Below are 13,817 nucleotides of genomic sequence, written 5' to 3' on the forward strand. Positions count from 1 at the left end.
TCTAATCACTGCACGGGAATGCTGAAGTCACAGTCATTACATAAAGGGCGAATCTCAAAACAAATCCAAACTTCTTTCATTGTACCAATCTTCTCTGAGAAATTTAATCTTATGTTTTAAAATAAATAAATGAAGATAATTTTGAATCTGGAACATGGCTGTGACATGACAAATGAAAGTGACAGAGTTCAAAATAACATGTACATTCTGAGTGCAGCTATTTGAAATATTTATACTCATGCATGATAATATTGCAAAAAAGAGAGAAATAGTTGTGTTGGGGAAGAACAGGAAAAAGAAAGAAATTGTATGATTTGGGGCAAAAAAGAACCTGCTGTAACAGATTCCTGACAATTCAGTGACGTAAAGGACAAAAATGTTTATTTTTCTTCACAGCAATCCAGGGCAGGAAGGCATGCAACTTTGTTCCACGTGGCCACCCAAGGACTCAGGCTCTTTCTACCTGTTCTCAGTCCATTCCCTAAGGCCTAGGGCATTGTCCTCCTCTGCTGGGTCATATCACAGCTGTGTTCAGATCAAAGGAAGGGAACAATGTGAAGAAATTTGTGCAGTACCATAGGGTCCAAGCTGGGAAGCAGCACTCATTATTTCTGCTCATGTACCTTTGGTGATTATTGTTATAAGGCTATACTGGACTGCAAAGAAGACTGAGAAATACATTCTTGTTGGGCTGCCTTGTGCCCAGAAATAAGCAGAGAATGGATTTTTGGCAGATAGTTTCTGTTGCTCTAGCTGCCAATCATTAAGAATTGTGCTTGATGATTTTACATATACTGCCTCGTTTAATCCAAACAATTCCATGTCCAAGATGTCCTTGCTTTCAATAGTCACTAAGCATGTGGTCTTTGCATTGCAACTACTGTCTTTTAGCATAATGGTATTCTGAGTATTTCTTATCTTAAAATGTTTTAATGTTATTATGTAGTACTTCCAACTTGGAGACTCCATGTTTCATTATCTCTGAGGCTCCTTTTGGCTTCAGTATATCATTTTTTCATTTCCTGCAAAATAGAAAACATACAGACCATTGACTGGAATTGAAGGAAACTGTGAACTGAAAATAATTGAGAACTATTGATTCACATATGTGACTTTTCCACTCTACATATTTTTGTCTCATCGTTCATCTCCATCAATATCTAAAATATATTTCATTTTCATATTAAAAATCTTTAAGGATATGATACTAAAACTTTGTTAAGATCAGTATTCAGTTACTTTATTAAATATATAAATATGGATTTCAAATATCAATATTAGAGAATTAACTATTTTTATCATGCATCCTACTTTCCAACCAATAAGAACACACCCACACCTATACCACTTAACAAAACCATAAACTTTATTATTTGTGGGTGCCTGCTCCCTCATTACTGATATCTCATCAAGTGCTGTCAATTTTACATCTTAAATGTATCTCTTCTCCCACTTCTTTCTAGGCCCTGTACCTTAGGGCACCACGCTGACTCCTACTCCTTGTTCTGTGTTTATCCTCCTATGCACTGCTGCCACAAAGAATCTAAAACACAAACCTGATTGTGTAAATCACAATTTTTCAGTGACTTCTCCAATACCCTTACTCTAGGGACTACATGTCATTCTCTTTACTGACGTTTCCCCCATAGCCCCATAGCCCACCATGTCAGACTCTACTCAGGTCTCCAAATTGTTATGCTGTCTTGCTCCTGGGCCTCTGCACACGCTACTGTCCCTCCTCTGCCTGTCTAGTGTATGTGTCCCCAGGTCTCACCTTCATTGCCAGCAGGAGTGTCAACCTGACCTCCCCCAAAATCATTCATTGTCCTGGCTGTGGGCTTCCCTGATACTCCATTTTTAAACAATCTTACCATTTACTACCTTTTTTTTTTTATTCGATTTTCTGTTGATTTATCTATCTCTCTAACCAAACTGTAGGCCTCTTGAAGGTAGAATGAATGTCTTGTTTAATCTTTGCTGCCTGCAGAAAGTCTGGCAGAAGACAGGCATTTGATAAATATTATTTTGGGGAAAGGAAGAAAAGATGGGAAGCCCGAGTTTGCCGTCTGAGTCAGTTTTCTTAGAGGAAGTGATGGGGATATCTGTTTACTCTCATGTCAGCCTTCACTGAGCCCACTGAGCAGCAAAGTGAACCTCTCAGGGCTCTCTGACTAACAGATGATGGAAGCAATTGCTTGTCCTTGCTGCGGGAGCCCATAAATAAATTGAATGAATCATGATTATGTTCCTGGTTATGGATGCCACAAAAATGGTCTAAGAACTCCTCTTACACTTATGACATATTTTAGTGCTGGCTCCCTAAAGTGTTTTTTGGCATATTTATTTCCAAGCTCCACACCTGGCAGAGAGATGGTATCATAAAATCGAACATGATTGTGTTGGACAAGTCAACCGTGCTTCTGGTAATAAAAGCACAAAAGCTGCATTTATATTTTCATTCACTGAGGTATGTAGTGGTGACTAATGAAGATCTATCTGAGACGGGTGTGAGTCTAGGGCAGACTTAGGACCTAAATTTGGCTGCTGAATACATGTCCACTGACCTTTTCAGTATCCGGCAAACTTTATTTTAAAAACAGATTTGATCTTTAAATTATGGCTAGAAAAACCTTAGTGGAGCAGAAGCTCCCCCCCACACACACCATTCCTAAACAAGCGAATAATGGTTTTTGTCTTTAGAAGGTTACAAACTGTCCTCTGAATAGATAGTTTTACATTTTTCAGAGCCCTCACTTAGAAGGAAGGTCCTGCGTCAGAAAGGAAGTGAGTTTCTGTTGTGAATGAATAGAGCTTTAAACAAATGGGGGCTTCATTTTTCTCCAGTAATAAATTCAAAGGTAGAAAGTCCAGATGTGGGGAAGCATCTCAGAATGCCATCAGGGGCTGTTCACGTTTGAGTTGACCCCACCCCGCTATGTGCTGAAGTCCTAATCCCTGTGATGTGATCTCTTTCAAAGATAAGGTCTCTGCAGATGTAACCCAGTCAGGGTGAGATCAGTAGGGCAGCCCTAATGTACTGAGACCGGTGTTCTCATGGGAATATAAAAGGTAGAGATGCATGAGAAGACGACCAGCTGAGTGTGAAGACAGAGACTGGAATTATGCTGCGACAAACCAGGGAACACCTAGGGCTAGCAAGGATCCTCCCCAGAGGCTTTGCACACAACATGGTCCTGGAAATGCTTTCTTTTGGACTTCTTTCACCCAGAGCTGTGGCAGAATATATTTCTGTTAGCCTAAGCCACCCAGTTTTTGGAACTTGGTGATGGCAGCCCTGGGGAACTAATCCAGGGATATGGCTAGGCTCCTTACACCTTTCTGCTTAGTATAGCTCTTTCCCTCATATGGCGGTTACACCTCTAATGTGTTGTCTAAGATCCAGAGAGAGTAGAAAAGCCAAGGACAAAAGGTATCTGCCAGATGAGCCTATACTCTTTTTCCTCCTAAAATTTGGCATTTTATTTGAAGAGAGAGTAAAAATGATTTACATTTAGGACTATGTGTCTTCTTTCTTTTTATTTTTAAACAGATTTTATTTTTTATAAGTAATTTTAGGTTTGTAGCAAAATTAAGCAGAAAGTACTGCCTTCCCATATACCCCCCAATCTTATGCACAGTATCTCAACTCCAGACATCCCCTGCCAAAGTGGTACTATTTGGCACAACCCAAAGTCCACAGTTTACGTTTGAGTTCAGTCTTGGGATTGTACGTTCTATGAGTTTTGGCAAATGTATATGACATGTATCCACCATGACAGTATCTTACAAGTAGTTTCACTGCTCTAAAAATCTTCCCTACTTCACTCATTCATCCCTCCCACCTTCAACCCATCCCTGGCAACCACTGATCTTTTTACTGTCTCAATAGTTTTGCCTATTCGAGAATGTCAAACTGGAACCATACAGCGTGTAATCTGTTCAGACTAGGTTCTTTCATGTATTATATGGTTGAAGGTTCCTCCATGTCTTTTCCTGAGCTTGGTAGTGCATTTCTTTTTAGCAATAAAATATTTCATTGTCTGGATGTACCACAGCTGACATTCGTTTACCTACTGAGAGCAGTTTTGTTGCTTCCAAGTTTTCACAGTGATGAATAAAGTATAAACATCCACGTGTAGGTTTTTGTGTGGATATGATCTTTTAAATGAATTGGGTAAATATCAAGGAGTGTGATTCCTGGGTCATTTAGTAAGAGTATGCTTAGTTTTGTGAGAAACTTCTGAAGTGTCTTCCAAAGTGTCTGTACCATTTTGTGTTATGACCAACAATGAATGAGAGTTCCTGTTGCTCCACATCTGTGTCAACATTTGCTGTCATAAGGACATTGGATTTTGGATATTGTAGTAGGTTTCTCATTGTTGTAGTTGGCAGTTCCGTAAGGACATATGATGTTGAACATCTTTTCATATGTTTACTGGCCATCTGTACGTCATCTTTGGGGAGATGTATAGATCTATCCAAGTCTTTTGTCAATTTGCCCACTTTTAAATAAGGTTGATCATTTTCTTATTGTTGAATTTTAGAAGTTTGTGTAAATTCTGGACAACAGTCTTTTGTCAGATACATAATGTCTTTTGCAAATCTTGTATTTGTCTTCTTGTTCTCTTGGGAGTCTGATTTCTTTTAAAAAGCCTTACTGGAGGTGTTATCCAGTAACTTCTCTTTCCATTTTATGATCACATAAACAAGGGTTTCTGAAAATGCATTATTTTAAATTAGCAGACTGTTAGAACACATTACATCAATCTTCTATTAGAAAGGGAGAAATGAAAAATAGGTATTGATTGGTATGTTACTCTATTCAGGATGTTACAACAAAATACTAGAGGCTGGATGGCTTATGAACAACAGGATTGTTTCTCATGCTTCTGGAGGCTGAGAAGTCCTAGATCATGACCCTGGCAGATTCATCATCCAGAGAGGGCCTATTTTCTGGTTCATAATGGTGCCTTCTTGCTGAGTCTTCACATGGCAGAAGAAGCAAACAAGCCTCCTCAGGCCTCTTTATTAAGGGAACGAATTTCAATCACAAAGGCTCCATTCTCATGACCTCTTTACCTCCAAAGGCCCCACTTTCTAATACTAACTAATAACTTAATAATAATAATAACTAACTAATAACTTAATAACTAAGTGTATATATATAATATATATAATATATATATATATATTTGAGGACACAAACACATTCAGACCATAGCAAGTAGGCATTACTAGTATTTAATATAGCAACTTTTTTACTTAGAGGTCTGTAAATAATTTTATAATATGGTAAAACTAAGAGATCTAGACTCTAGATCTAAATCATATAATCTCATGTGGTTTTCCCCCTAAAAACTAACAATTATAGTATCTAAAATCTAAAAGAGCAATTAAAGTTTGTCTAATCAAACCCTCTCATTTTATATATGAAGAATAATTCTTGGAGCTGGGGGTAATAGCTCAGTGGCAGAGCACTTGACTGGCATAGGCAAGGCCTTGTGTTCAAACCCTAGTACCTCAAAAAGAAAAAAAAAATCACAGAGGTGTGTAAGTAGTGTAGCTGAGGCTTACAAACTGGTCAATAGCAGAGGCTTTGACTCTCATGTATGAGCTTTTGCCATTCTACTTGCTTTGGTTGTCCAGTTTATCTTTAGAAGGTAACATGTGAATAATTTCTTTACCCAGCTAAGTCTCAATATTCAACTAGACACAAAAAATTGACCCAAACAGCTACGTGTGGCATCTACTCACTTTGTTTTTTATGTCTCCTATCTAAAGTTGTTGCCAAAACCAAAAATTTTTCATCTCTTAGGCATAGGAGCAGTGCTCTGGATGACACAAGGTAAGAAAATTGGTATTCTTCCAGTGAATTAATCGATTCTGTTTCCTTTATTTCACAATTCAGTTCCTAGAGCAAGAAATTGAAAGAATAATAATTCAGCTGACTTTAGGACACCTCCCCCTCCATAAAAAGAGTCAGGAAGTTAATTTACACATCTTTCCAAATGCTATTTGTTAGTTTTGTAGTTTGCAAGACATCATGGAAGGGCACTTTTGGTTGATATATATCCTTCACATTGGTCTCTGAGTGTTGAAAGAGCAAATGATACTGTGGTTTATGTATAAAAGTTGCAAAGTTAATGGAGCTAGGCTGAATGATTTTGCTTTATATAAAATAAATATACCAGTATTTATCATTCAGGTAAAGTTTGAGGTGCTCATTTCATTAATAAAAGTTACTCTCACAACATACACAGCAGTCATGTAATAAAATCTAACCCAAAGGCCAAGAGTACCAGCATATAAGCCATCAACTAGGGTAGGAAATAATCTGCTATCCTCAATCAGATGTTGGCAGAAGATTACAGTCCCTTGCAATGCAGGCACTGTGTTTGAGCCAATCTGATGAAACCTGCATGGAAAAAATTGCTTCATAATGATATATACTGTAATGCTCAGAGGTTCTGTTCTCTCACTCATTTGAGCTCGGGCTTATATGCTACTGAATTAAGCATTGCCTCAGAATGACGAGTCATGAGACAGCTAGCCAGAGATCACAACAGGGAGACCTAAGAGAATAGTCAGCTTGTCCTGAGACTCCTGCTCTGTGCTGTCTGCCAGGGGAGGCTTATAGTTTTCATTGTGTTATTAATAAATGATACATTTCACTAAGTTGGCATTTGGAAGTCAAAAAAAGGAGATCTGTAAGAATCCCTCCCTTATTTCTGTTCCGAGCCTTCCCTTTCTTAAAGGTACTAATGTTATCAATTTTAATGTACTATCAATATCTAGATATGAATGTATGTATACATTTTGGTGTTGGAGATGCATGCTAAGCAATGCTCTACCACCGAGTGACACCCCTATTTATTATTATGTAAAATTTCCAATGTAAAAAAAAGTAGAGAGAATAATAAAATGAACAATAATCAAATTTGTGGTCATTTTTCATTCCACCCCTAGATTAGGACAAAGCAAATCCCAGACATTGTATTTTATTGATAAATATTTTAGTATGTACATATCAAAAATTAGGGCTCTTAAAAAGCCAACCTTAATATCAGTATCATATCTTCCAAATGAACATTTCCTTAACATTATGAAATGACCTATTATCAAATGAGCCAATGAGTGTTTACATTTTTCTGATTGTCTTACAATTGTTTTATAGTTGACTTGCCGAAATCAGGGTCCAAACATAACCTGTACGTTGCATTTAATTGTTGTATTACTCAAGTGTATTTTAATTTATTAGGTTCACATTCCCTCAATTTATTGCTGGACTTTTTCCCTTTTGGACTTGACTACCAAATGGTTTTCATCTTGCCTAGATGAAAGATGAGAGAAATTTGCTATATGACACAGGCCAAGATTTTTGGAGTTATTATCCCTTCTTTCCTTGCTCCCTTCCTCTTCCTTATCTTACATCAACCCATCGCAAATCCTATTGACCTTTCTTTTAAAACATATTCAGAACCACCTGGGGATTGTGGCATATGCCTGTAAAATCCCAGCACTCAGGAAGCTGAGGCAGGAGGATTGCTATGAATTCAAGGCCAGTCTGGCCTACATAGTTAGTTCAAGGCCAGCCAGAAGTACATAGTGAGACCCTGTCTCAAACAAACAAACAAGCAAACAATCAGACCACAAAACTCCCCAAATTTTTAAAAATAAAAACAAAAAGGGATATATTCAGAACGTAACTATTTCTCACCATCTCCACTTCTACCATCATGGCTCTAGCCAACGTCTCTTACCTGGACACAGGTCATGGCTTCCTAATGTTTCTCCCTGCTTCCCTCTTTGCCTTATTTGGAACCAAAGTGAGCTTCATAAACTCTAAATAAACTCACATCACTCCTCTACTCAGGTTTTTCTAATGGCTTTGTACTCTCCTGAAACAAAAACTGAAATCAATGGTGAAAAGCTGAAATCAAAGCTGAAATCAATGTGGACAATGGTCCACAAGTCCTTTTATGATCTGTTCCTCCATGTCTTTGATCTAATGCCCCAATCTGCTTGTATTAGTCACATATCCATCACTGTGACAAAGTACCTGAGAATAACAGCTCAGAGGAGAAGAGATTTATTTTAGCTCATGGTTTCAGAGGTTTCAGTCCATAGTAATCTGTTTCCATTGCTGTGGAGTGAGGTGAGGCAAAAAATTATGGCAGAAGCCTGTTAATTAAAAAAAAAAAAGAAAAAAGAAGCCTGTGGTGGAACAGAGATGCTCACCTCATGGTAGCCAGGAAGCAGAAAGAAGGAAAGAGAGCCAGAGAGGGAAAGGGACTGGGAATAGGATCTGTCCTTCAAAACCCTGCCCCTATGACCTACTTCCTCCAGCTAGGTCCCTCCTCCTGACAGCTTATTTAGCTATGAACTCATCCGTGGATCAATCCATTGGTAAGGTCAGTAGCCTAATGATTCAGTCACCTCTCTAGGCTCCACCTCTGAACATTGCTGCACTGGGGATCAAACCTTCAAAACATGTGTCTTTGGGGGAACATTTCGCATTTAAACTATAATAGCACTCATCCTATTTCATTCTGCAGCTACACTGTCCTCTACTATTTTCCTTAACTTTCCAGCCTTACTCTCATTCCACTGGCTGCCTCCTCTGTCTGCAGCCCTCTTTCACCAGTGTCCTATGTAGCTGGTTTCTCCCCACCTCAACCCCTTGTTTAAATGTCATCTTCTGGTAAGGCCTCCCTGGCCACCAGTTTAAAATTTCAATCCCCAACCCCAATGCCTGCACTCCTCGTCCACCTTACCCTGGCATGTTTTTCTTCACAGCATTTGACATCTATTAAAATACTATGGGAGGGGGCTGGGGATTTAGCTCAGTGGTTCTGCCACCTGCCCTGCAAGCGCAAGGACCAGAGTTTGATCCCTGGGACCAAAAATACCATGGGATTTATCTATTTTCTGTCTCTTTCCATTAGAATGTAATCACTGAGGGCAAGAAGATTTTTATCTATTTCCTTCACTGCTGGATTTTTGGTGCTCAGAGAAATGCCCAATAAAGGGATAAAAGAATAAATTTTGGACAATCAAGGAAAGCTTCCTACTTCCCTTTTGCATAAAACATCTCTTCTAAATGATCCCTACCTAAAACATGCACAAAGTTGAGAAACTCTTGTAATCATTCTGTACCTGCTTATTCTCATTCCTGAGATAGAAGTAAAGTTGCTTTATACATGGGGTAAAGTGAGTCACTGCTTTGGTAATATGACCACAAAGGACTGTTATGGTTGAATTGTGTGCCCTCAAAAATCTGTATGTTGAAATCCTATCCCTCACTACCTCGGAAAGTGATCTTATTTTTGAAAGCGTTGTTACAGATGTAATTTAATTTATGATGAGGTTATCCTTGAGTGTGGGGGTTCCTAATCCAATATGACTAGTGTCCTTTTAAAAAGGGGAAATTTTGACACAGGTGTGTACACAGAGAAAGCATTGTGTGAAGATAAAGGCAAAATTCCACAAAACAAGGAAACCCAAAAATGGCCAGAAAAATCCCAGAAAGTAAGAGACAGTCGTAAAAGAGTCTCCTCTACAGTCGTCACAGGAACCAACACCTTGGCAACAGCTTGTTCTCTGACTTCTAGCTTCCAGAATTATGACAATCAACTTCTGTTTGATAAGTCAGCTGATTTATGATTTCTTGTTATGGCAGCCACAAAAAGCTGATATAAGAGGTATGGAATTTGTTCATTTACGAGTGGTTCACATAATTGGTGTAGTCTAAGCACTTAAATGTTCAGGGTGCAATGGGACAAGGATACCTCGAATCTGCTTCAAGCAGGGCAAGGAAGATAAGAAAAAATGTTTAGGTTGTAATTCCCACCAAGGCAGTGACTATATGAGCTCTATTCCTATCACAGAGCCTGCTTCTAAGCACATATTTACTGAGCCAAACTGAGCTTCTTGCAGAGTGAGCAAGACACCTTAGACAGGAGAGCTTGGGTAGCTGGTTCCCTTTGATCTGTTCATGAAGTTCAACCAAGTCTTTCAATTTCACTTTATCAGAAGACTCTGTAACAACATCATCATTTAACTTCACTTTTGTTTAGATATATAGCATGTAGTCTTATATTTCTTTTACATATCTTTAAATAGGTAGTTCAATATTTCTTCATACTTGGATATGTAATTCTGTTGTTAAATCACTATGTTGCATTCCTTAAAAATGCACTTTCATATGGCCCAATATAAATACAAAGCCATCTTTTTCCAGAAGGATTATTTGGAGCCACAAAAGGTATTCTTAATAGATCATCTGCCTTGGTTGTTTATTTTTGCAGTTAGTTGTAATTATCTGAACAACTCAAACAATTTTTTTTCCATCTGAAGTATTAATAAAAGAAAACATGAGTTTGTTTTAATGCCTGGATTTTTAAAAGTGTCTCTGTTATCTGTGATTGAATAAAAAGGGCAACGAAGTCCTTGGTAATCTACCCCTGGAGAGATGAAAGGTAGATCTGGTTGACCTTCCCCTGACCCTGAGCTGCTTTGACCAATGAATGATGGCAGAAGGAATGCTATGCTTGCCTCAGAATTGACATCAGGGGATTGGCAGCTTCTGTCCAGTTCTGTCTTATTCTTAGTTATAATGTAAGATAAGATGTTTGGCAGTCTTGAGGCTGCTGTGTGATGAAAAGACTCAAAGTAGCCACATGGAAAGTCTTAGGATCCTTCCCATCTCTTTTGGTCCATAACCATTTAAAATCATCCTAGACGCTGTAGTGCAGAGACAAACAGGTTCTACTGTGTTTTGCCCAAATTCCTAACCCACAGAATGGTGAGAAAGAATCATACTAAATCATTGTTTTAAGTCAACAATTTTGATGTGGTTTGTCATGCATCAGTAGATAATTAGAAATTCATCTTTAACGTACAGATGGTTTCAAGCTATGTCTTATAATTTCCTGGATTTTCTTTTCATAGCATCTTGTAATATCTCCACTCTTCAAAACTGGAGTTTCATTTTTAGTAATATTATGCTTCCTAGCCCAGTACCTACTAGTGAGTTCCTTGTCACTCAGCCATCTGTTCAAACAACTGGTGCCATTCACTTGAACCAAAAGTTAACAAAAAACTATTCTGTGTACTTTTTTTCTTGGCATGGCATGAGTACTAGGCTCACTAAATTATTTAAAAGAAAGAATTTATATATCTTTGCTCATGGAGATTTTCTTTAGTTGATATTAGGAAAAAGTAGCCTTCTTGTTAGCACTGACAGTTGGGCTAGTGTCTCTTGCAACAGAGTGTGAAAAATATTGCTGTTGGCTTCTAAGGAGTTCAATATCATATGTGTTTTGATAACTATGATTACTAACTAGACTTGTTACTCACTTTGTATGGCTACCAGAAACTGTATAACATTGTGGGAAAGCAGAATAGCTTAGCATTATAGCCAACTGTTATAGCTGTATGTTGCTGCTCACGTGCTACAGTTCAAGTGAAGACTAGAGAATCCGAAAGTCACTTGAAGAGATGGAGAAAAACCTTTATTGCCGGCTGGTTCAGAGGAGCTTGCCTGCTCTGGATTCTGAGCACTGAGCAGAAATGGGAGATCCTTATACAGGGATCTATGGGGTAGGAGCGCATGCTCACAGTAGCAGAAGGGCATAGTTAACAGAACATTCTCCAAAGGTCCCGCAGTTCAAACAGTTACAAAACATTGTCACAAACTGTTACATTTTTGGAGCAAAACATTTTCTGAAGAAACATGGAGGAAAGAACATGGAAGGCTTGCTGTATGCGTTATTGCCCCATCAATAGTAACACTCACAATTGTTTGGCATATTCAATTTCAGTAAGAACTACTTCTCACTGTTTCTCATTTTTTTCTTTTTTTGCTGCAATATAACATTTATGCCTTTGAGAACCTAATGCCAGCTAAAACCATAATTTGTTGCACACATATATTTAAACCATTTGTAATGTGACCTTTAAAAAGCAACTATCTTGTGGCCAGCAGTTAAAGAGAAATTAGAGGTATGGCACATCATAGGATTTGCAAGGTTCCTCTAGCAATTTGTATTTAGAAGGCTTACACTAAAAGTCCTTATTGAAGTCAATCCATTTTCCTTTTAAAAGAGGTATATTTAGCACATGGAATTGAATTTACTTTTAAAATTCACTATCTCCATAAGTATGTCAGACATATGGTAACAGTTGTTTAAGATGCCAACAAACATGTTTGTATTTAGTATAAATGAATTACAAACACACATATGTAAATGTGACAAAAATTCTCTTTAGATGAAGTTGATCATGTTTTATGTTTAATGTCTCTTGTTAAATTACTGTCTTATCTATTAATAAAACAAAGGGTCCAGGTGATGCTATGCAAAGAAAATTATTGTATTTTAAATTGAATATACTTAGTTGAGTGGTGGAAAATTATGAAATTATTTCATCTCTCTTAACAGAGTATAATGAAGGTCTTATACACTTACCAGGCTCTTACTTGACATATCAAGTTAAAAAGAAGTTTATAGTCCTCCTCCTTGGCTGCCTTTATTTTCAGTCACAAACCACTATGGGCTTCACTATATCTTATAATAACTGTCTACCTCTGTCCAAGAGGAAGTTCAAGATTGGCATCCAACTAAGCTAAGACATAGGCAGAGCACACTACACAGGAGTTTACATTGTGTTTGACTCAAATGATTCCTAAAACTCACCCCAAAATTTATATTCAAAAATCAGTCTACAGCTGGGGATTTAACTCAGTGGTTCTGCCTCCTCCCTCGAAAGCCCAAGGTCCTGAGTTCGATCCCAGGTACAAAAGAAAAGAAAACAAAACAAATCACTCTGTGACTTAGTAGGAATAAAAAGAGCATAAGGGGAAGTTAAGGCTGCTGAAATTTTGATTCTGTTTTGCAAGATAACCGAAGTGGAGGCCCCAGGAAGCGGTGCTGTGGAGAATGTGTCAGGTTTTTAGGACTGTGGTCGGCTTCCTCCACAATGTCACCAGTATGCTCAAGGAGAATTTGTTGGGGAGTATTTCTTCTCCTTCCTGAGATAAAACTAACTGACCCAAGTTCTTTACTTTTGAAATACTTTGACTTGGAAAGAGACAATTTTCAGCTGTCCAGAGGCACAATCAGAATTGCTCTCATGCTAAGGAGTGCATTTGGATAGTCCTATTTGTGTGAGTTCTTTGGAGGAAAGCAGTATATAAAGCTGCAAAGCCATCTACAGAGTGATACAGGAAATCTGATTCAGAATGGGGGAGAGGGAGCTATTCTAAATTATTTTTTTGTTTCTCATTTTAAAGGCCTCTTTATAAAATCTACAAGCCTTTGCCAAGCTCTTCAAATAGTCTTTCAGCCACTACATGAGTTGCATCCCTGCCTCTGAGCCTTGATTGATGACTCAGGCAGCTGTGTGGGTGGCTTAAGCACTGCAGTGAGTGGAGGCTTTTATGTGGTTTTTTTGGCTGATGCCCTATTTCAACTGCCTTGTCCTTATGGGTAGCATCTCCAGTGTGACTAGCTATGCTGAACACATCTTTAGTTATTTGAGAAAAACATTTGGTGAAAATTCCTTTGGATCTAAATACAAGTTTGTCTTTTCCCCAGCATGGAAATGTTTCTGCTTCAGAAAACTGCGAAGGACCTAGAAGAATTAAATTGTCTCTTTTTATTGAATAAGAAGCCAACAAAACATCATCATCCTTGCTGTGTTCAAATCCCTGAAAATTTTTTTGAATTAGAAGATAAAAGTAAAAAAAAAAAGGAGAAAAGAAATATTGCTTGTATCTGCCATATTACTTAATGATGACTAAGCACCTAGTATGCTGT

Source organism: Heterocephalus glaber, unplaced genomic scaffold (assembly GCF_053883595.1).
Source record: "Heterocephalus glaber isolate CG9 unplaced genomic scaffold, H.glaber_assembly_v1.0 deba00001587, whole genome shotgun sequence".
Lineage (NCBI taxonomy): Eukaryota > Metazoa > Chordata > Mammalia > Rodentia > Bathyergidae > Heterocephalus > Heterocephalus glaber.